The sequence below is a fragment of the Papio anubis genome, chromosome 14 (assembly GCF_008728515.1).
Source record: "Papio anubis isolate 15944 chromosome 14, Panubis1.0, whole genome shotgun sequence".
Classification (NCBI taxonomy): Eukaryota; Metazoa; Chordata; class Mammalia; order Primates; family Cercopithecidae; genus Papio; species Papio anubis.
The window spans coordinates 12,102,123-12,127,180 of record NC_044989.1 but is presented as its reverse complement, the minus strand read 5'-3'; the positions used below and the strand labels follow the sequence as shown (position 1 = coordinate 12,127,180).

General features: G+C 42.4%; 1 long non-coding RNA gene across 1 annotated transcript in view; it reads right to left on the bottom strand.

Moving 5' to 3' along the window:
- The window catches only part of LOC110741025, a 36,146-nt gene extending 17,808 nt beyond the window's left edge, over nucleotides 1-18,338 (bottom strand). Inside the window, exons 1-2 of the long non-coding RNA XR_002516518.2 lie at nucleotides 14,541-18,338; nucleotides 9,701-9,780 (exon numbers count right to left, since the gene is read on the bottom strand). This is a non-coding gene — a long non-coding RNA (uncharacterized LOC110741025). The remainder of the gene's footprint in view (nucleotides 1-9,700; nucleotides 9,781-14,540) is intronic.
- Nucleotides 18,339-25,058: the final 6,720 nt, after the last annotated feature.

Below are 25,058 nucleotides of genomic sequence, written 5' to 3'. Positions count from 1 at the left end.
GTAGTGTAGCTGTGTGAACAGGGATGATAAACTTCTTGATTCATAACACTGCTTGCCACATTGTATAAGCGACTAATAAGTAGTAGTAGCTGTTGTTATCATTGTTATTTTGGAAAGAGGACAGGTATTCTAGGTATCAGCTTAGTCTGCTTGTTTGTTTTGTTTTGAGACAAGGTCTTGCTCTGTCACCGGGTCTGGAGTGCAGTGGTGCAATCATAGTTCATTGCAGCCGCAACCTCCTGGGCTCAAGCAATCCTCCCACCTCAGCCTCCTGAGTAACTGGGACTACACCCATGCACTATCACGCTTAGCTAATTATTATTATTATTTTTTTTTTGTAGAGATGTGGCCTCACTATGTTGTCCAGGCTGGTCTTGGCTCCTGGCTTCAAGCAATCCTCTTGCCTCAGACTTCCAAAGTGTTGGGATTACAGGTATGAGCCACAGTGATCTGCCTTAGTTTAGTTTGAATAATCATGTTTGATGACAAGCAGATGTCAAACATTCAGCTTGGGAAGCAATTATCCCTGCTTCAAGAATCCCAGCTTCAAGAATCCCAGCTTCTTGAAAACAGCAGAGAAACGATTATGGCCTGGGAAACATTCAGTAAAATTAACTGTGGTCAATATCCAACGTGCCATCTGTATCCCCCAAAAGTGCATTAACATGGACAGTGCCCATTTACCTAGAAACCTGCCTCAACTGCAGCCCCAGTGCCAGAAGAGTGGAAAATTAAATTATGCACACCTCGGCCCTGTACTAGATAACCTCAAGTTGCATGGATTTATCAAACAAGTAGTTATTGTGCTATGTTAGGAATGTTTTGAAATGAACACCTTAAGTTTTAAAAGGGAGCTGCCACTTCTATGATTTAGTTATAAGATTCAAATTTATTTATTCATTGAAATTGTTCTGGTCCTGTGTCAGTCTGTGTTTCTGTAAAGCAATACCTGAGGCTGGGTAACTTACAAATAAAAGAGGTTTATTTGGTTCTGCAGACTGTACAAAAAGCATGGTGCCCGCATTTGCTTCTGATGAGGTTTCAGACTGCTTCCAATCATGGCAGTAGTTGAGGAGGAGCCAGCCTATGCAGAAGTCAGACCGCAGGAGAGGAAGCAAGAGGGAGAGGAGGAGGCGCCAGGCTCTTTTTAGGAACCAGTTTTCAGAGGAACCAAAAGTAAGAACTCACACTCCCGTGAGAATGGCATCACGACGTTCATGAGGGACCCGACCTCCCTCCCAGGATCCAAATGCCTCCCACCCTATGCAACCTTACTTCCAACAATGGAGGTCAAATTTTACTATGAGATTTGGCAGGGCCAAACGAACCATATTCCAACCACAGCATCCTGGACTCTGGACTGGCCGGTGATGAAGAGCCGGAGCTCTGGTCTCACAGCTCAGTTTTACCACTTATTTCTTTGCATTTAGTTTTACTACAAAAAAAGACTGTATCATTGTGTATTACAATGAATTGCACGTGGGTAAACAGAGTGCCTATCCTTATCGGTTGTGGTAGCTTCAGCCCCTAAAAGTTTAGAAATGGATACAACACGGGTTTCCAGGTGACGGGGCACCCAGACCTCTAGGCGGGTGTTCAGAATCCAACATGGCACATAGTCAAATAGGAATATACCATTTCAACTTGAAGAAGGGGTTATCTGACTTTGTCTTACGCGGAGTCTAAGACTGTTTCTTAGAGAAGTCAGCACTTGAGTTGAGACTAGAAGAGCAAGTGGGGGTTTACCAGGTAGGCAAGATGGGAATGTGAATGGAAGAAGAGGGAAATAATTTGGCACAACCTGATAAGCACAAGTGGTTCAGTAGACCTGCAGCAGAGGAAGGTGACCAATGAGGCCAGACACAGACCTGACGTTGTTGCTGTCATGATCCTTCCCATTTTAAGGAGCTTGGATTTTTGTTTGTTTGTTTTGATACAGTCTTGCTGTGTTGCCCAGGCTGGAGTATAATCGTGCAATCTCAGCTCACTGAAGCCTCTTCCTCCCGGGTTCAAGCAATTCTCCTGCCTCAGCCTCCCAAGTAGCTGGGATTACAGGCACCCACCACCATACCCAGCTAATTTTTGTATTTTTAGTAGAGACAGAGTTTTACCATTTTGGCCAGGCTGGTCTCAAACTCCTGACCTCAGCTGATCCGCTGGCTTTGACCTCCCAAAGTGCTGAGATTACAGATGTGAGCCACTGCGCCTGGCCGGATAGTTTTCTTTAAGATTTTGAATGTGTATTGAGAATTTGTACCCTCACTTTAAATCTGTCAAGGATTTACACACCTAATCCCATATTCATATTTTGCCAGGTTGAAGTGACCCACTTTTTTTCTACAATGTTTTCGTACAGAAGAACATCTCCTCCTTTATCATTGAAATATTCTTTGAACAGTTCACTCCTTTGTCTGCTAAACAGACCATGTGCTCTATTCTAGGCATAGCTGTGAGCAACCTGCTGGGGAGAAAAGGGGTGCACGACTTTGCCATTGTTCAGAGCTCCCCAGAGAGTCAGCTCCAGGAGGGGGATAGGCACTGCCGAATTTGCCCTGCTCACCTCTCCAGGTTCCTTTCCCACCACCATCTTTGCTACCGCTTGGTGATGCCATACCAAGCTCATTCAGTGGAGTTAGATGCACTCACGTGCACTCTCACTCTGTCACTTCTGGGCTTCCCACCTGCCATTCCCTCTGCCTGGAGCCCAACCTCCCTTCCCTGTCTGCCCCTTTAGCCTTTTACTCCCACTGACTTTTCCGATACCCTCTTAGATTTTTTTTTATTCAAGAAGCTTTATCCCAAAAGCTTTATCCCCTCTCAGTCTGGTCCACCTGCCTTTCTCCTTTGTTTATTTCAGTAATGTTCTCTGGCTTTCTATCCATCAGTTTCCCCCTCTCAAATATAAGCACCATGAGGCCAGCAACTACACCTATCTCTGTGTCCCCAGGATGTGGCCCGTGAGTGGCACATATTCTGTCCTTGGTGTGTGTGTGTGTGTGTGTGTCTGTGCCTCTGTGTGTGCCTGTATGCATGTCTATCTGTATGTGTGTGTGTCTGTGTCTGTGTCTTTGCATGCATATATGCATGTGTGTCTGTGTGAGCAGGTGTTCGTGTGTCTATGTGTGTGTGTGTCTGTGTGTGTGTCTGCATGTTTCTGTTTGGGTGCACATGCACATACATGTGTTAAATGAGAGCCAAGACCCTGATTCAAGTGCTGGCTCTGCCACTTACCTAGGCTCCTCTATTGCCTGCTTTCCATCTTTTCCATCCTGTTAATTTCCATTGTCAATTCCCTAGTTCAGGTCTTTCTAATTGTGTCCCTGGATGTTTCTAGAACCTTCCTTTGAGTCTGCCCTCCCTCTTCCCAATGCTGCCCTTTGCTTGCTTTCATATAATTGTTGTTAAAACATTGGTAAATTCTATCTCTCATAAAAACCTTAGAGCTTATTTTAAAAACTTGCAACTCCTTAGTCTAGCTTACAAGGCTCTCTACAATCTAATCTCAAACCAGCTTTCCAGCCACTCCTCCCATGAACTCAGTGACTCACCAGCACCAGAGGCTGCCATTTCCTGAGGGCCTCACCAACCGTCACACAACTGGGCCTTAGTGCAGCTCTTGTCTCTGCTCACATGCCTTTCCCCACTCCTTTTTCCACCTTGAGAAATATTCTGGGCTCACACAGCTCTTGTTCCCCCCCACCTGCCTCCAGCAATCACCATGTTTGTATAACAGTGACATTACTATCTGCTTTCTCTATTCGATAGCAACTTCCTTAAGCAGAGACACAGTGTCTTCTCACCCTTGTCTCTCCTGTGGGACTGCATGGGTTGCTCACGTGGCATGGGATGGAAGCCAGCAATACACATTTTTGGCCAGAATAAATATCCAAGCATAAGGGTCTAAGTGGTTCACTTTATTAAGGAAGACTTTGTGGTACACATTTATTTCCCTATCAAGGAAATACAAGTATGTTGGCAATACCATATTCCCTCATGAGGCAAGATTTACAAATAAACTGCAGCTTAGAAGGTAAGTTTCTCATGAACCTAACATAAGTTGAAGGCTTGAATAAATACATGGGACTCCTTGAATGGTTGTTTAGAATCTCCTGGGGAAGAAATCCTTGATGCCCAGGCTGTACTCTGCATTTGCAATTTTGATTACCTCCTACCAAGCAAACCAAAATCTTTTGTATTGGAACTTGGGCATTAGTATTGTTTAAGCTCCCCCGCCAACATTAGCAGAAGAGCAGTCAAGGAGAACCAGTACCTGAGCAGAAGAGACTAAGGAACCAGTGAAGAAACTGGCTCATCTGACTGAGGCAGAGTGGAAAGAGCCTGGTATGTGAGGCAGAATCACATTTCTTGGCTCTGAAAGCCCTGGTCCTAGGTCAATAGCCCTCAACCCTCATGGCATGGTGGAATCACCAGAAGAGCTGTTAAAGACTAACAGCTGGGACCAGGCATGGTGGCTCATGTCTGTAATCACAGCACTTAGGGAGGCCAATGTGGGCGGATCACCTGAGGTCATGAGTTTGAGACCACCCTGGCCAATATGCTGAAACCCCGTTTCTACCAAAAATACAAAACTTAGCCAGGCATCATGGTGCATGCCTGTAATCCCAGATACTCTGGAGGCTGAGGCAAGAGAATCACTGGAACCTAGGAGGCAGAGGTTGCAGTGAGTTGAGATAGCACCACTGCACTCCAGCCTGGGTGACAGAGTGAGACTCCATCTAAAAAAAAAATAAACTACCAGCTGGATGGTTAATTTTATGTGTCGACTTGGCTATGACAGGGTACCCAGATATTGGTATATTGGCCAAACCTCAGTGTGGATTTATTTGTGAAGGTATTTTTTAGATGAGATTAACATTTAAAGAAGTAGACTTTGGATAAAGCAGATTAACTTCCATAATGTGGGTAGGCCTTGTTCAATCAGTTGAAGAAAAGGCAGCTCTATCCCAGGGAAGAGGAAATTCTACCTCCAGAATGAAGCTACAGCATCAGCTGTTCCCTAGGTCTCCAGCCTGCTGGCCAACTCTTCAGACTGTGTACTTGCCAGCCTCTATAATCACATGAGCCAATATCTTAAAATCTCTCTGTGTCTCTTTCTCTCTCTCTCTCTACACACACACACACACACACACACACATACACACACATCATTGGTTCTGTTTCTCTGGAGAACCCTGACTAATACACCAATCCCTGGGGTCCTTATGTTTGAGATTAGAACCCAGACATTGGCAGTTTTAGAAAGTTCCCCACGTGATTTCACGTGCAGCCAGAGTTGAGAACTACTGTTCTAAATGTTTCTAAATGGCATCCCATTGCTAACTGCCCTCATGGTTTTACCATTTGAATATAATTGCAATGAAAATTTCACTAGAACACCTTCCTTCCAGTTACAAACTGACCTGTGCACTCTCAAAATGTGTATGTTGGCGTCTTCACTCCCCAGTGTGACTGTATTTGGAGATAAGGCCTTGGAGGAGACGACTAAGGTTAAATGAAGTCACAGGATGGGCCCTAGTCCGTGTAATTGGTGCCCTTAGAAGAAGACAGGGAGATACCAGGAGTGTGTGTGCACAGAGAAAAGGCCACATGAGAAGAAGGTGGCGATCTGCAAGCCAAGGGCAGAGGCCTCAAGACAACCTCAACCTACTGATGCCTTGATCTTAGATGTCTAGCTTCCACATGTGAGAAGTAACTTTTTCATATTTGTGAGAAATCAGTTTCTGTTGTTTAAACCACAAGGTCTGTGGTTATTTGGTTACAGGAGGCCTAGGAGACCAATGCACTCCCTGTCTAAGTGACATCTGCAGGTTGCTCAGATCAGCCAGCAATCCAGTGTTTTCATGACCTTGCTCAGAATGAATCTGAATTGGTCAATGGGCTTCGTTTCACATGGCTTTTCTCCAAATTGGGGTTACATTGGAAAAGGTTTCTGGGGTGAGGTTTTATTGGCCATGTTGAAGAGAAGCTAGCCCTGCCTGACCTGGATGAAAGAGGTGGGGGAGGGGGAGAGGCAGCTGTTTCCAGTGAGTGGGCTCCAGTGAGCCTGGTTACCCCTGTATTGGTAAAACTGTTTGCCCCAGTGGCTGGACTCCACAAGCTACTTTGTGCAGAGCAGCCTCTGTATGATGCCACACTTCTATGCCAAGAAACTCCATTAGGAAACACTTAGCCTTGGCATTTTCCATTTGTCCCCTGTTCCATTAACAGCATCTTCTTGACTTTGGAGGGCAGACCACTCTGTTCCTCAGTCCACTCCAAAGCACTCAATAAACTTTGTTTCAGGATGATGGACAGTGTAATGGAATAAAAAAGGAGCAGGGGCTTTGCACCCACACTGACTTCTTAACAACCCTGCCTCTGTCATTTAGGAGTTGAGAGAACTTGGGAAAACTTTTCTGAGCCATCATTCACTCATATGCAAAATAGGAATGAAAGAAACTTTTACACAGTTGACATATGGGTGAATTAAGAACGTAACATGGTGTCTAGCACATTGTCGCTGTCTAATATTCCCTTTTTCAGTGATCTTTTGAAGGTATACATTTTAACGTAATTTGTTTTAATTTTTAACTTAATGTTGAGCACTTGCTGACAATGGAGAGATTATAGTATATTGGAGCTGAAATGTTCTTTGAGTTTCATGGTCTAATCCATTTCACTTTATAGGGAAAACCATCTACCCATGATTTGCATAGCAAGTTGTGTTCAGCTGGAACAAGACTCCAGTCTCCCTGACTCCTGCTCTTTCTAGAGGACCTTGTGCCTGATAGGGCACAGAGCTGCCAAATTTTGCTTAGTTCAGGATTACCACATGGGTTTCATTCCTTCTCAGACAATTTCCAGCTCATCCATTGGAATCTCAACCCCAATCTGCCTCGTTCCTCAACATTCCCATTATAACATAGGCCATTGAGTTACCTCAACTTTTCCCTGCTTAAATACATCTCTCAAGTTTGTTTGCACAGTCCCAGGCACCTAGGTACCTCCTGGGTGAGTGCTCCCGAACAGCAGAGCCATGCTTCACTTTCTTCAGAGGCCTTCATTTTATAGAAAATTGGGCTTGATGGCTTTGAATGAATGCAGTAGAAGAGAGCACATCACACAATGCATGAAGAAGGTACACTGTGTTAAACACCAGGTACTTGAGCTAGGAGAAAGCTGTCTTTCTATATTTTAATATTTACCTACAGCTGAAAACAGTGGTATGGCATCTAACAAGCTCAAGATCTGGTTCTAGCCTTTCTCGGCATTCCCTCTGCTGTTCTCCCACCCACTTTCCTACAAGTGGGAGAGAGCTTCATTCAGACAAACAACATGTCCTTGCACATGACTTTCTCTTTGCCCGGAAGAGTCATCCCTGTGTTTTGTATCTGAAAAACTTCCACTCTTCTATCAAAACCTACTTAGAATCCCATCTCTTCAATAGAGTCTTCTGATTCTCTACCACTGTCCTCTGTGCTAACTCCATAATTGGTGGTTGTCTTTAAATATTGTCTTTGTCTCCCAAAAGATAAGTTTGGCTCTTTGTACTGGGCTGTTATTTCTTAAAGTTGCCATGTCAGAAAAATGTGTATGTGTGTGTGTGTGTGTGTGTGTGTGTGTTTAGGGGGAGGTATTATTCATTAAAAATTCGAGAAAGCTGTTAAAGTTAAGCTAGTTGCTTTTCTGACAGACAGAGCTTTTCAGTGTGGTGACTATCCATTGTGTATCTCCATGAAGAATGAGAGGGAATTCAACATTTTCTAAAACTTTCACACATGGCATAGTTTTGATGGTTCATCTCCAAGTATGAATGTTCTGTAACACATTCAGGAGAATTTTGTACTGTTTCATAAGTCCTCTGAGGGAAAATAGTGAGTCCAATATATTTCTGTCTTCCCAGGACCTAGCATTGGGCCTGGTGCTGAGTAAATAACTCAGTCAATGTATATGTATTGAGTGGAATAAACTGAATCACATTAGATTACTCACTCTCCAACCCAAGGCTGAGCAGAGAATCTGGAATTGGGTAGCAGAGCAAGGCAAGCTCTTCCCTCTTTCCAAGAATTGACTAATTCTCATCAGGATCAGGCAAGATGCTCAAGCGGCTACTCTCTGCTGCAGCCCCCACACTTCTGACTCACAGCAAGCTCCCAGTGCCTCCCTCAGGAGAAAAAAATGTGAAATGTTTTGGCTGGAACTCAATGGCCAAGAATCTCACCACCTGCCATACTTTTTTAGGAAGTGCTATTAATTTGACAATAGTCCTTGTTTTTTGTTCTCGCACAGACTGTCTGGGTTGCGGAGAAGCTGGCCTGGCAGAAGGAAGTGGGGCTTTTGCAAATAGTTTCCAGCATGGATCCTGTTCTCAGCCTGGCAGCTCCCACACACTGTCTCTCAAAGTAACCCGAAGCAGATATGCTAAGAGACTCCAGCGTTTTCAAATTGTTCTCTTGGCTGAGAGGACGAGCTGGAAGCCCTTGAACATATCACCAGGGTTGAGATTGGCAGACATCCCCCTCAGAAGATGCTGAGTTCTCTGTTTCACTTGGCCAGGTCACTAGGGGTACTGGCTGAAGTGGAAGCTGCTAGGCAAAGAACAGTCCAGTGGCCCTGGGTTTTGGCAAAGTCTCTAGAAGGATTTCTTAAATGTTCTGGTTTTAGCAGAGGCCAAATTATCTTTCTGAAGTATGTGCTCCCTTAATATCAAAAGTTGCACATTTCATGGGAAATTCAAACCATATGTTTCCACGCTTTTTACCTTTAATGTACTCAAATGCCATCTTGTAAGAAAAGTTTGATTTCAGGAAAAAAATTGAGTCATCAATTTTCCTTGAATCAAGAATCAGTACTTTTTTTCTTTCCTTCCTTCCTTCCCTCCCTCCTTCCTTCCTTCCTTCCTTCCTTCTTTCTTTCTTTGTTTCTTTCATTCGTTCGTTCGTTCGTTTTGCAAATTCCCCCAAATCTCCTATGCAAAGAACTCAGGTTGGATCCTAAGTCCTTGGTCCAGACCTTTTCAGAAGGAACATTTTAAATTCAATTATATTCTAAACTCTTCATGCTTTCTGTCATCTATATTTGCAACCATAATTTGTAGCCACACAGTCACTAGAAGCAAAGAAACCAAATAGATGTAGAAATGATGACACTGGTGCCGGAGTGATGTGATTGTAGTCAATGTTTTGTTTTGTTTATTCTTGACTGATAAAGATCATTTCACAGTTTATTTTTAGTCTGGTTCATAGAAATGGCATTGTTCCTTGAGTACAAATGAATTAAATTTGTATTTAGAATTGTCATTTCATTTAAGTGGTACAGAGACTTATGATTTCACGCATTTAGGTAATAAACCAGCTTTACCACGGCCCTGCCAGGTGCCAGTCACTGGGGAAGTCACATTCATGAGATGTGACCACTGGTGGGAAAACACAAGGTCAAATGGGGAACTGAGTTTCTAAAACACAGTCAGAAATGCGTGACCAGTGATTGGGAAAAAGATCAGATGCAGATGCAGATTGGTTTACGGAGAGCATGAATGTTTACTGATTGTATAACAATCCAGTGGCTTCTTAAAAGTAAAACCCAGCAGAGATAAGCAGGTCTATCACAGGCTCAGAAAAGACATGTGCAGTGTAGTCATAGCCTTTTAATCAGATATATAAGGAAATAACCAAGGTTATGAGCTCTAGAATCAACGCACCTGAATTTGAATCCTAAGTCAGCTACTGGTTGTGTGAGCATAGGTGCATCATAGGACTCCTCTGAGTTTCCGTTTCTGATCTATAACAAGAGATGAAATGACTGCATAGAATTGTAGTGAGATGCAAATGAAAAATGTACAATGTTTTGCTATTTTTGAAAACAAAAAGATAATCCTGAGAATAATACCTGAACAAAATAGGTATGTATTTAAAAAAATAAAAAATAGCAAGTCTAATTTTGGAGACAAATAACTGCCACACAAAAAACAATGACTTCCATTTTATATTCCCCATAAGAAAAGGAATAAACTTTCCTTAATCAGAGAAGCCCTAGGGCAGTGTGCAGGTAACTGGAATTTTGGAGCTTGAAGAGATGCAAGAAGTTATCCAGCTTTGTCCCCAGCCATTCCTCCTATATATGGAGAAACAAGCCAAAGCAGAGAAGAGGCTTGTGCAAAACTACAGAACAAGTCAAGAGAAAGGTAGGCCTAGACCCTGGGTTTCCTGACTCTGAGGCCAGTGTTCTTTGGCAGTAACAAGCGACATTCACCACAATTCCCTCCACCTTCTTAATCTCCAGATCTGGACAGTGGCCATTGTACTACATAGTGCTGACTTACTAAGTAAAGTCACCAGTGAAGTTCCTTAGAAACGACAAAGCTTTGAGACCTATATATTTTTCTAGACATTACCCATTAAACTACACCAATTAGGTAGTCCATTCCATGGTAACATTACCTACAAAAATTGGTTTTTACTCGGTTATCTAGAAAATAAACAACAATAAATCTCCAAGGAGCCTTGGCAGGGAAGCATCCCTGCCTTCTCTTCAGTCTGACTGTGCTTCTCAAATTAGGGTGAGGTCAGTCTTGGAATTTGTGGCAGTGAACCAGGGTTTATGCAAATCCAGGCACAAATATGGTACCTCTCCTGGGAGAGTCAATTCTACTGGAAATTTGGAGGGAAACATTATTTTGCATTAGAAACACAGAGAGAGCACAATGCAACATTGCCTGAATTAAAACAAGGCATAGAGCTTACAGTTTTGTTTTAAAACAATAGCTTATATTTATTGAGCCCTTAAATATAGGAACTTAACATATATTAAGGATTAAGATCTATTAACTCACTTAACCTTCGGAGTAACTCAATAAGGAAATAAAATCGTTGAAACTGACAAGAATCCAAACTGAGAGAGGCAACGGAAGTTATCCAAGACACACAGCTCGCAAACATATAGGGATTCAAATACAAGACACCCTACCCAAGAACCCATAAATATAACCACTATGTTACATTGCCTCTCACTCTGGTATTTACTGGAAAGGCAGTTTTAGCTATGTCACCATAAAGCAAGGGAGTATTCATTCACTCTGTCCCCCTGTTGGCTTTGAGTACACAGTGGAAAATTTTGAGACGCCTTGGATTCTAGCTTCCCCCATGGCTGGTGGCAGTTATATAACATGCACATCAGTAAAAGAGCTGAATTGCAAATAGTCTACTAACCTGGAAGGAATGTCTGAATGCCTCCCACACCACAATGGTGCTAATTCAGTTGGGAGAGTTTCGTGGGTTTGCTGTGATTTTATTGAAATAAAGGGTTTGGCTATCATAGTTGGTAACTTGAGTGTGTCTTTTGATCCATGTAGAAATAGCTCATCTAAATGACATTTACATGTTATTCTTAACTGCCTGCGGAATCAGATAATCCTTTCCCCAGAAGGATGTCGGCAGCCTCCATAATTTGTGAAGGAAAAGCATCCGGGAAGGAACACGCTGTCAGGCGTGCCTTGAGGCATGATTTCTGGGTTGATGATTCACATACTTTTATAGCTTTGGTTTTTCACGGTCTTTGTTTTTAAAAAGCAATTTGAATGTACGTGAGCTTTATGACTGTGTGTATTCTTAGGGAGGCATTTGAGAGTATTTTTCCCCACATATTTAGGAACTCAGAATGTAATCTGGGAGACGGTAGAATTTGCTTTGAGGTTAGAGAGTGCCCATGTGAATGAGAAGGCTGGAACCTCCTGTTCCAATAGGCCAGCTCTGAACTGTGCCAGGGATAAACAGACCAGGAAAAAATATTGTGTCATAAACCCAGACCTTGACTTTTCACCAAAGGTCTCACCAAATGGGGTAGGGCTGTCTCAGGACCCGAGAGTTCTGTGCAGGATGTGAAAGTTCACCATGGAAGAATTCCAAAATGTATGACTAGTCTGAAGTCAGAGGAAAAGTACCATGAGGCTCTGATTCACTTAGTACTCAGGGATCAGTTTGCAAAGGCAGTGGAAGAGACGCAGATGTTCATGTAAGTAACTCTGCCATGTACACCATGTAAATAACAGGTACACCATGTAAGTAACAGGTGTACAAAGGGAGGAGTAAAGGTCACCACCAGGAGCCCATCAATCTGGCCAGAGCCTTGGTCAGCAGCTTTAGCATCGCATGTATGTTGATCTGAGACTCACTTGCCTGGCAGCACTTCTCCCGTGCCCAGTGTCTCACATCCAGGTGGTAACTGTCAGTCCTGCCCTCTTGACATTCCTCAAGGCCAGCCTCATTCTACTCCCATACTCTCCAGGGAGCCTCCCCATTTCTTTCCTGGATACCTGGAGAAGCATCCCACCTGAGTCCCTGGCTCCCTGCTGAGTCTCACTCTGCAAACTTTCTTATCCCTAGTTTCCGGGGACATCTTTCTGATACACAGTTCCGATTGTGTCTCTCCCCTGTCAATAAAATCGTCTGCGGCATTGCATGACAATAAGGTGTTGTCCTTATTGTCATGGCATGGATCACCCCGATCCATGATTCTGGCCTTTGCCTCCCTTCGTGCGCCTCTTTCCACACACCACACTCTGCTCCATTGGCGTGCCAGACTCTCAGATTCTGTGCCTTTGCTAACAGCGTGTGTTCCCTCTGCCTGTGATGTATCTGACTTCACACCCACACTGCTTCTGGCCTGTTGGGTTAACACATTTGTCTTCTCCAAGCCTCAGATATTATGGCTGCCCCCAGGCCACCTCTGTTGGTTTCCCCAGGGTCTTTACACACCCTCCCCTGTCAACGCAGGCTATCCTGTTGAAATCACCTTTGTAAAAATTATAGTAGTAACAAAATTATGGCAGTAAAAGATCTGATCAAACCCATCCTTATCTTGCCTTTCCCTTAATTATTCCTGGGCTTTCGGGTTAAGCTAACTTTGAGAGACATTTAGTTTATAGTTTAAACGATAATAGGCCTTCCCCCAAACTCAACTACCTTTGTAAAGTGAATGAAAGGGCATCAGGCTGGAGGAGAAGGGGAATCTGAATTTTGGTGAGGTATAGACACAGATGATTGGCAGCCATTCCTGAAAATAACACCACTATTGTAGAACCTAAGATTGGCCATTTCAGCTATCTTTTCAGGTTTTTTGCATGTCTGACACCCATGGCTCTACTTGGACCCACTGACTCTTGCTCATATGACCCCCATCCATAAGCAACTCAGCTCAAGTGGACAGCTTTGACTCCCTATGATTTCATCTGTGCCCAAATTCAGCAGCAAACACCCGTTACCTGGCCACCCCCACTCTCTCCCACAGACTACCTTTGAAAAATCCCTAACCTACAAGCCTTGGATGACATTGATTTGAGTAGTAACTCTATCTCCCACGTGGTATGGCCAGCCATCCGTCCATTAAACTCTTCCTTTATTGCAATGTCATGGTCTTTATTTGTGCAGTGGGCAAGAAGAACCCATTGGGCAGTTATACTGTCACTGCCACAGCAGAGTGACTCACCTCTGTACCTTGTCATTTTTTACCTGACTGTCTCTCCCTCTGCACTATGAGTTCCTCAAGGGCCGAAACAGTGTCTTATTTGTCACTGTGTCCACAACACCTCACATTGGGCACAACCCTGAGTACATTTTGAGTAAACCTATGCAAACTGAATGGAATTGAATTTACTTTGTGCAAAATTGAGAGACAGGAGGGATTTAAATGAATTATTTCTCTTCCAAGCCACATGTCTGGATTATGCAAAAGGTAAAAGGATCTGTTTTTGTGGCTGGTGACAATTCAGCCTCCAAAGGCGACGTGGGGCACTGCTGCTCAGCTCTTCCAGGACTTCCTTCCGGAGGCAAGCTTTGCAAGCAGGCACTCGGCACAGTCGGCCACCAACTGACTATAGGGCTAAAAAGGTCTGCACACTGTTTTGGAGTAGAACACCACTTGGGACACTTTGTATGGCTACATAAATCCAGTGCTGCTTTCTTTCAAAAAGATAGATTTTTGTTAGTCTTCCTTGACCTTCTGCCTTCAAAATTAGTTCATTTGTACACAAATTATAAGGTTTAGGGATTGAAAAGAGGGAGAAGCAGACTGGTCTCCTTTTATCCCTCTGCTGTGTGGATGAACAGGTATTTGGAGAAGCTAGTGTATCCAAATTCTCTGAGCAGCAGACTTCAACCTCAGGGTACTGTCATTGGGCAAGGAAAAGGTCATATCTACAAATCAAATTCACCTCTGTAAATATGGCTTATCCAATATAGGTTCAAATTCTTATTTGCACAAAGACCTGCACAACATCCTTGGAGAAAGTGGGGAGAGAGATTTGAGGTGGACAGTTGGGAGCAAAGAAACAAAGTATTTCCAGAGTTAATGCCCTAGAGAGGCAAGTAGAGAACCCAGAAGTCAGTGATAACCTTCAGCTTTGAATCCAACTATCACGATGGAGAACCACACAGGTGACATACTTGGTGACCCCCAGGAACATCCTTTTCTTAGTCCATTTATGCTGCTACATGAAAACCACCACAGACTGGGTACTTTAGAAATACTAGAAATTTGTTTCTCACAGTTCGGAGGCTGGAAGTCCAAGATCTCGGTGCCAGCAGAATCTGTGCCTGGTAAAGGATCTCTGCTTCCAAGATGGTGCTTTCTTGCTGCATCCTCACAGGGAAACCATGTCCTCACATAGTGGAAGGGCAAAAGAGAAAAAGGGGAGGACACTGCATGAATCCCCTTGATAAGAGGACTAATCCCATTGTTCCATCCTCATGACCTAATCACACCTAAGAGCCCCACCCCTTAAAAATACTGTCACATTGAGGATCAAGTCTCAACATATGAATTTGAGGGGGACACATTCAGATCCTAGTAATCTTCTAATGCCCCGGAAGAACATGTGTCAAGTTCCTTATTTTGTTTCCAGAGGATGGTAAAAATAAAACTGGCTGGTGTTATGGGCTGAATGTATCCTCCTAAAATTCCCGTGTTGAAATCCTAACCCTTAATGTGCTGGTATTTGAAGGTGGGACCTATGGAAGGTAATTAAATTTAGGTTGGTTATCACAAGGGGGTTCTTTTGATGGAATCAGTACCTTTATAAGCAGAAAAGAGAGAGGGAGATCTCTGTGCAAACACACACAGGGGAAATGCCCCATAGTGATGGGCTGCCTCTACAAGCCAGGAAGAGGGCCCTCATCAGAACCAAATCTGCCAGCAGTTTGACCTTGGACTTCCCAGCCTCCAGAATGTGAGAAATAAATGTCTGCTGTTTAAGCCACCCAATCTATGGTATTTTGTTACAGCAGCCCAAGCTGACTAAGACAGCTGGGCTAACGTTTTGATACAGAATAAACTGTAAACTTTAAAGTGTATCATGAGTTGGTGGAAGGAGCATGGAGAATATTTGTAAGCCGACCAGAGACAGATCCTTGTTTCACCAGCTTTGCAAGCTTGAGTGATTCATTCATTGTCTCTGCACTCCTCTCTGCAAAGCCCACCCCCATTGGGATGTTGTGCTTATTCAATGTGGTAGCATATGTGATGTGATGAATGAGTACCTGCTAGGGGTGAAGGCAGAGATGCAGCAGCAGGAGGAGGGAAGGGAAAGCACAGGGAGCTGTTGCTGCAATAAGGCTGCAGGCAGAGAGGCGAAGGACCCAGGGGGCAGCAGCCCCAACAGGGAAAACCCAAAAGCTACCTAGGTCAAAAACAAACCACCTGAGACCGAATGGGAAGGTAAGGAGACCTACAGAGATTAGAATCCCTGTTACTGCCCTACCTGGAGACTTGAGTCCAAAGTGCAAAGACAATTTCACAGGTACTTCCTCTTTCCCCTCTTCCCCAGGCCAGATGAAATAAGAGTGTGTGGATTTCCTTGCAGGAAGGAAGGTAAGCAGTATCCCCACTGACATCAGGCAGAAGGCGGGGTCAGTCCCACAGCAAGAACTCAATGGCTGCTTGTTCTGCCTTCTATAAAGCTGAACGCAAGATTTAGGCTGGGTGTTTTATGTAAGGGAAAAGGACCTTGAAGACTATAGAAAGCAAATGGGTATTCCATACATACCCACTTCCTCTCTCCAGGAAGCTGAGAAAGCTTAGCTCCTGAAGCACAGAAGAGCTAAACAAAGTACTCTAGCATCCTGTCGTTCTGACTTGTGTGATTCCAATTTGAATCACGCCGCAAATGTAAAATGACTTCATTTTCCTGTGCCAGATCCCCTGGGGATCTCAGACTTTTTATGCCTCTCTGAAATGAAGTTCAGCCTAGCCCCAGTGAAGGAAAACACTTCTATAGGCAGGAGGCTGCTGGAGCCAAAACATGAGCATAGTCTATTCATCCTCCTTTGACAAAGCTCATCCTCTTGGAACAAGGGAACTTCAGTCCCTAATGTCTCAGGCTTGGCAGCACAGCGAGAGCTGGTTTCATGTGGAGGTTTAGAAACCAGTGCTCAAATATAAAACTTAGTGCCGGGAGCCCAGAAAGATCATCTGACTCTTACCCAGAGCACGGCTCCTAAGGTAACTCTAACCCTAGCCCTGCCTCTTGACATCCTTTATAAACAATGAGGTCAGAAGGGAGCTCTGCACACACAAGTCTGTTAGTCTCATAAGCAGTAAGTGGCCTTGGGTTGGGGTTTACTGGCTATGGATCCCAACCCCACTTGAAGAGCAATAGTAACCTGTGTCCTTTTACCAATACAGATGTTCATCATTAGTTAGAGGTTTACTGACCACCTACCATAAGATAATAGGCCCCCAGGATACAGAGAAGAAAACTGTGGCTCCTGACCTCCCATTCCAAGTTTGAGAGACCTTGTGGTACAGGTTTAGATCCAAATTCTGCCTCTCCTGTATGCCCTGCTTCCTCATCTACAAAATGATATGCACAATTTATACCTTGCAGCGGCACACAGAAGAATACATAAACCAGCAACTGTGGAGGGCCCACACAAATGGGCTCTTCCTCCCGGTCCCATTCTTGTTTGCGTAGATTTGTGATGGGGGCGGGGAGTTCTATATTCCCTGCCTTCCACTTCATCATCCTTAAGGAATTAACTGAAGCCAGTGAATGTGAGCTGCAGTGTGAGAGAATTAAGTGGTTTGCAACCCCTCAATGCTAATTAAGCAAAGTCAGCATGCTAAGCAGGTTGATACAATGAATATTCTAAACCAGAAATGAAGAGGCTGTGCCTGAGGAAGGTATACCATACAAAGAAAGAATTGTTCCGATAGGTTAACCAAGCAATTGTAATGCCCCACCCCACGAATCTTCTGCATGTAAATAGACCCATGTTAATTTTGTACACAAAAGACTTCCCGGAAAAGCACAGAAGAAAAAAAAAACAGTAGACGAATTTAGAGATATCAGAAAGGCTGCACAGGAGATCATCTCAGAAAAGAAAAGATCTCGTGTCCCCAGGCAGAGACAGAATTAGATGAGGCTTTAGAGCTAGCCAAGGGGATTTATTTAAACAGACTCATAATAAAAAGTCAAGACCCTTCCATGTTCAAATTCTAGCACATCAATTCACACTCATCATCCGGAGATTTTGGGGTTAGGAAACTGTATTTGCCTCTTATTATGAAGTTGGTTGAACGATATTTCTTTAATCTCTGTGCAAGAAATTCAAGTGAAAACAAAATACGTTTGCAAATGATGGTGCCTCCTCATCTAGGTGTTCCCAGGCCCCATTGACTGCACTTCCCACCAAGGGAGACAAAGCAGGGAGGATGCCCTGGCGGTTGCTATTCTGGACCAGTGCCAAGCATCTGCAGGCCTGTGTGGGAGTGAGGAGGGAAAGGACCACAGGCAGAGGAACAGGGGCAGGCTTGGGAACCAGGGTCCTAACCTATCAGAACAATTCCTTCTTTGTATGGCATACCTTCCTCATGCACAGCCTTTCATCATAGCCCCAGCTCTGCCATTTCCCCTTTGAGGAACCTGACCCCAGGGCACAGAGGGACGTTGGTTCCTGCTGTATGCCAGTCTTAGAATATTTCTGTGACTAGGAACTAGTACCTCTATTGTGTAGATTAAAAGAACACAGGATCAGTGAGATTAGAGAGAGTCAGTAACTTTCCCAAGGTTGCCTGACTCCAGATTTCATCTCCTACTACACACTCCTCTGGAGGGAGCATCTCTCAAGCCCTGGCTTTCCCAAATGAATGGTGAGAGGAGAGAACCAAGCTGTCTCTCCAACTCCTCCAGCTTTAAAAGAAGCTAAATATGAGGAGTCAATAATTGACATGGATATTTCTCTAGGAAGGTACAAAAGAGGCCAGGCATGGTGACTCACGTTTATAATTCCAGTACTTTGGGAGACTGACGGGAGTGGATCACCTGAGCTCAGGAGTTCGAGACCAGCCTGGGCAGCATGGAGAAACTCTATCACTACCAAAAATACAAAAAATTAGCCAGATATGGTGATACATACCTGTAGTCATAGCTACTCAAGAGACTGAGGTGGGAGGAGGGCTGGAGCCCAGGAGGTAGAGGTTGCAATGAGCCGAGATTATGCTACTGCACCCTAGCCTGGGTGACAGAGTGAGATCCTGTCTCAAAAAAAAAAAAAAAAAAGATACAAAAGAAACATAAAATGCTGATTAAACATTATTAAAATGCAAAGAACTTGAGTGTCAAGCACACACACACAAAATTAGTGATTAAATTAGTGATTAGTGGACTGTTTCCACTTACCACAAATATGAACAACATAGTGCATATTCTTTATCTGTCTGAGTAGACTAAACTGGGGGTAGAAGGGTAGAGGAAGCAGAAACTAAAGAGAAGTGAAGTTATAGAACCTGCTCTCAAGTCTGTTTTCTGAAAGTATTCCATTGCTCTGAAATAGAGGGAAACATACATATGTTAGGTTCTAAGCTGCTATTGAATCTAAACAATGATTATTGAGAGAAGGAAAACATCTAGAAGGATTGTCATTGCCTTTAGTTAATCTGACACTTGTGCTTTACCAATAAAGTTCACATCCAAAATCTCACAGAATATCCATTATAACCTCTTTAGATACAAGAGGAAATTTCATCTTCAAAGGTAAAAAAGGGATGCTCACCAAATTCAAGGGACTTTTCCAGGTTCAGATGGCTGCTAAATCCAATCTTCAGGTATTTTTTATTCTGCTCTGGTATCTGTCTCCCCATTGCCTAGTCTTGTGTATGACAAATAGTTGGCACTTAGCAAACAGTTTAACAAATGAATAAATTTCAAATTAGAAATTCTACCTTCATAAAGATGCTAAAATCTTTCTTCTCTTTCTACACAGGTGGAATGAACATGTCTCTGCCCTCTGCACTGAAATTGAAGGTTGAAGTTTCCTGGGAAAGATGCCTTTACCTGAAATCATATCATTAGAAATACTTAAGAAATCCTCTATTTTCAATGCCCATAGAAAAGAGAATATAGTTGCCAACAGGTATGTTCAATAGTGTTGTGGTAAATGAATTAATCACCCTAATTCACAAAAACATTTAATGAATAATGACTATGTTTTAAACCCTTGACAAAACACAAGGAACACTAAGGCAAATTAAACACAGTTGCTGCCATCAGGTAATTCACAGTCTAGGGGTACAAAACAGGCAATTAAACAGGAAATTATAAAAAGGTATGGGACAGGATATTGCTAGACTGGTGATATGATCTCACAGAGTTGAATGAGAAATCAGATAAGGGGATCCTAAGACTGCACAGAAGAGCAAAGCAGGTGCCAAGGGGTGGTCTTGGGGCCAGTATCAGAATAATTTGTAGAGCTTTGCATTTTTTAAAGCTGAAAGTGACTTGGAGATGAATTTTGATTGAATGTAATCTCCCTAAAGGATCAATCAAACTCAGAGAGGGAAACTGACATGCACAAGATCACATGGGGGTTAATGTCAGTGGTAGAACAAAGGGATCCTAAGGCTAAGATCAATGTTAGTTCTCAGGCCACATGTGTGCATCACTAAGGAAGACTGTGAATAAATGCTGTCTTTATTTTGCCTTGGGTGGACAGTGCCCCAGTCCTCACAAAGGCCAAGTGAAGAATGTATTGGCCCTGGTATATAGGATAAAGGAACCACACTCAGCCATCTAGGGATGGACCCAGGACTTGAACCCAGCCCTGCCTGTCTCCAAGATGACTCTCTCAGAGGCATATGAACGAGACCATTCCTGTATGGAATGAAAGCTGGAGGCCACCGAAGAATTCCAGCTCCTCACTCCTTTTTATACATGGATGTCCCATTGTGGATGCATTACTGTGCGTTTAGAGCCAGTCTTCTAGGAGTACTAAGGTCATCCACAACCACTCTCAGAACTGATCAGACACTTGGATGTGATTTCGTCCAGATTATAGGCCACAGGATTTGCAGGAGGTGGCAATTCACAAGCCATTCTATGGAGAATAATGGAAATGATTGCTGTGCTCTGGTCACCCAGAGCCATTAACAGCCTTGGTCAACGATGATTTCATTACAGTCCTGTCTAAAGGAAGAGGATGTATGAGCTAACCTCTTCTGGCTTCTTCATTCATGGGCCCTTGGGAATGTCTTTATTGGGTTGAGGTGGTGGGAACTGAAATATACATCTCATCTGGAGTGATTTGTTTTGTATATCTTTCAAGATTCATGAAACAGATTGTTAGAACAGATTTTTTTATTTTCCTTTTTGTTATGTTTTAATACTATAGTATATGTAATGGCATAGGAAAAAAACTGTTTGAAATCTGCTACATTCTTCCTTATTTTAAACTCCCTCTCATCTACACATATCTACATATGGTGTTTGAGACATTGGCATAAGTAAGCACATAGCATAAAACCTCAAGAAAGGGGAAGATTTCCCTTTCCAATGTGGCCAAATATCTTCACCAACTCTCCCCTAATTCTTAGGGAAATGGATGAATATGTTCCAATCCTTGGGCTTGTAATTTACAGCAAAATCAGGTTCCCTTTCACAGCAGATTGGAAGGTTCATTAAATCATGTTCTCCTGTTGCAGCCAACGTCTGTATATTGTAGTTTAATGTCATGAAAACCAGCAAGGATATGGTATGTGGTTATTGACTAATGTTTGGACTTGTGACCTTGAGTCTCTCAGTCAATTAAACTGGAATAGTTTTTTAAAAAAATTTTTTCTGAACACCTGTCATGTAGCAAAGTACTGTGCAAGAACCGTGGATAAATCTCTGTCCTCTAGAAGATCATTGATTGAGAGTAAAGAGAAGTTCAGAAAGGTGGAATATTAAACATACATAGATGCCAGAAACCAAAAGCTATGAACCACAAGGTCATTACATTACAGTGGCTGGATTAGCCACCCAAAATGGGAGCATAGAGTAAAGGCAGATTATGCCTTAAATTTCCCAGTAGTGATCAGTTCCCATTCTGAAAGGATTTTAGTAAAACTATAGATGAAGGAAAAGGAGCCTAGGCCACCTGCTGATGTCTGATGTCCCAGCTCCCTTCCCTCCACAAGGATTGAAGCCATCATGTCTAGCCCTTCAGCCTATGTTCAACTCAACCACACTGTTTTTCACCATTCGCCATCCTAATTGCAACAGCCTCTGTTCAGAGAGTTAAGAAGGAAAGTAATGACCATATGACCATATGAAACCAATGCAAAAATTATGTCAAAAAGATAAAATAAAAAGAAGGACAAAAAAAGAGACTATGAGTACTCTTTGGAAAAAAGAATGTTTTCTAGGGAAGGGGAGCAAATTTTAGATGACTACTGCTTTTCATTTTCAAGACAATTAAATAAAATGTAAATATTAAGGATATCATATCAGAGAGAAAATGACGAATGATAAATGGTGTTAGCAGTGATTATGAAAATAATGAGAACAAACGTATAATACTAGTGTAGTTTTTTTAACGGCTGTAGAATAATCAATAAACAGAACTAATATGACACTATGGAAATTTAAGGCAGTGACATAGAGGATGGAATGAGAAAAATTCCAAAGAATGAGGAGAGAAAGGATAAAGAATTTTTAAAAGAGCATATCTGAGTAATAGACAATGCAGCCATCACTTTTGAATAATTAGTAAGATAACTGTAGTGAATAGAATATACTAAACAGAAAACATATTCAAATATGTAAGTGAAAAAATATCTGGAAATAAAAATCTTGATCTGCAATCCTAAGGGGCTCAGTGTGTTCTAGGAGGAATTCGCAAAGAATGACTAACATTATGCCATGTTTTTTCTTTTTTTTTTTTTTATTATACTTTAAGTTCTACGGTACATGTACACAACGTGCAGGTTTGTTACATATGTATACATGTGCCATGTTGGTGTGCTGCACCCATTAAATCATCATTTACATTAGGGATATCTCCTAATGTTATCTCTCCCCACTCCCCACTCCCCACTCCCCACAATAGGCCCCAGTGTGTGATGTTCCCCTTCCTGTGTCCAAGTGATCTCATTGCTCAATTCACACCTATGAGTGAGAGCATGCAGTGTTTGGTTTTCTGTTCTTGTGATAGTTTGCTAAGAATGATGGTTTCCAGCTGCATCCATGTCCCTACAAAGGACACGAACTCATCCTTTTTTATGGCGGTGTAGTATTCCATGGTGTATATGTGCCACATTTTCTTAATCCAGTCTGTCACTGATGGACATTTGGGTTGATTCCAAGTCTTTGCTATTGTGAATAGTGCCACAATAAACATTCATGGGCATGTGTCTTTATGCCAGCATGACTTATAATCCTTTGGGTATATACCCAGTAACGGGATGGCTGGGCCAAATGGTATTTCTAGTTCTAGATCCTTGAGGAATCACTACACTGTTTTCCACAATGGCTGAACTAGTTTACAGTCCCACTAACAGTGTAAAAGTGTTCCTATTTCTCCACATCCTCTCCAGCACCTGTTTTTTCCTGATTTTTTAATGATTGCCATTCTAACTGGTGTGAGATGGTACCTCATTGTGGTTTTGATTTGCATTTCTCTGACGGCGAGTGATGATGAGCATTTTTTCATGTGTCTGTTGGCCGTATGAATGTCTTCTTTTGAGAAGTGTCTGTTCATATCCTTTGCCCACTTTTTGATGGGGTTGTTTTTTTTCTTGTAAATTTGATTGAGTTCTTTGTAGGTTCTGGATATTAGCTCTTTGTCAGATGAGTAGATTGCAAAATTTTTTTCCCATTCTGTAGGTTGCCTGTTCACTCTGACAGTAGTTTCTTTTGATGTGCAGAAGCTCTTTAGTTTAATTAGATCCCATTTGTCAATTTTGTCTTTTGTTGCCATTGCTTTTGGTGTTTTAGACATGAACTCCTTGCCCATGCCTATGTCCTGAATGGTAGTACCTAGGTTTTCTTCTAGGGTTTTTATGGTTTTAGATCTAACATTTAAGTCTCTAGTCCATCTTGAATTAATTTTCATATAAGGAGTAAGGAAAGGATCCAGTCTCAGCTTTCTACTTATGGCTAGCCAATTTTCCCAGCACCATTTATTAAATAGGGAATCCTTTCCGCATTTCCTGTTTTTGTCAGGTTTGTCAAAGATCAGATGGCTGTATATGTGTGGTATTATTTCTGAGGGCTCTGTTCTATTCCATTGATCTATATCTCTGTTTTGGTACCAGTACCATGCTGTTTTTGTTACTGTAGCCTTGTAGTATACTTTGAAGTCAGGTAGCGTGATGCCTCCAGCTTTGTTCTTTTGGCTTAGGATTGTCTTGGCAATGCAGGATCTTTCTTGGTTCCATATGAACTTTAAAGCAGTTTTTTTCCAATTCTGTGAAGAAAGTCCTTGGTAGCTTAATGGGGATGGCATTGAATCTATAAATTACCTTGGGCAGTATGGCCATTTTCACAATATTGATTCTTCCTATCCATGAGCATGGTATGTTTTTCCATTTATTTGTGTCTTCTTTTATTTCTCTGAGCAGTGATTTGTAGTTCTCTTTGAAGAGGTCCTTCACATCCCTTGTAAATTGGATTCCTAGGTATTTTATTCTCTTTGAAGCTATTGTGAATGGGAGTTCATTCATGATTTGGCTCTCTGTTTGTCTGTTACTGGTGTAAGAAAGCTTGTGATTTTTGCACATTGATTTTGTATCCTGAGACTTTGCTGAAGTTGCTTATCAGCTTGAGGAGATTTTGGGCTGATAAATGGGGTTTTCTAAATATATAATCATATCATCTGCAAAGAGGGACAATTAGACTTCTTCTTTTCCTAACTGAATACCCTTTATTTCTTTCTCTTGCCTGATTGCCCTAGCCAGAACTTCCACCACTGTGTTGAATAGGAGTGGTGAGAGAGGGCATCCCTGTCTTGTGCCAGTTTTCAAAGGGAATGCTTCCAGTTTTTGCCCATTCAGTATGATATTGGCTGTCGGTTTGTCATAAATAGCTCTTATTATTTTGAGATATGTTCCATCAATACCGAATTTATTGAGAGATTTTAGCATGAAGGGCTGTTGAATTTTGTCAAAGGCCTTTTCTGCATCTATTGAGATAATCATGTGGTTTTTGTCTTTGGTTCTGTTTATATGCTGGATTATGTTTATTGATTTGTGTATGTTGAACCAGTCTTGCATCCCAGGGATGAAGCCCACTTGATCATGGTGGATAAGCTTTTTGATGTGCTGCTGGATTCGGTTTGCCAGTATTTTATTGAGGATTTTTGCATCGATGTTCATCAGGGATACTGATCTAAAATTCTCTTTTTTTTGTTGTATCTCTGCCAGGCTTTGGTATCAGGATGATGCTGGCCTCCTGAAATGAGTTTTCTTTTTCTTTTTCTATTTATTGGAATAGTTTCAGAAGGAATGGTACCAGCTCCTCCTTGTACCTCTGGTAGAATTCGGCTGTGAATCCATCTGGTCCTGGACTTTTTTTGGTTGGTAGGCTATTAATTATTGCCTCAATTTCAGAGCCTGTTATTGGTCTATTCAGGGATTCAATTTCTTCCTGGTTTAGTCTTGGGAGACTGTAAGTATCCAGAAAATTTTCCATTTCTTCTAGGTTTTCTAGTTTATTTGCACAGAGGTGTTTATAGTATTCTCTGATGGTAGTTTGTATTTCTGTGGAGTCAGTAGTGATATCCCTTTATCATTTTTTATTGCATCTATTTGAT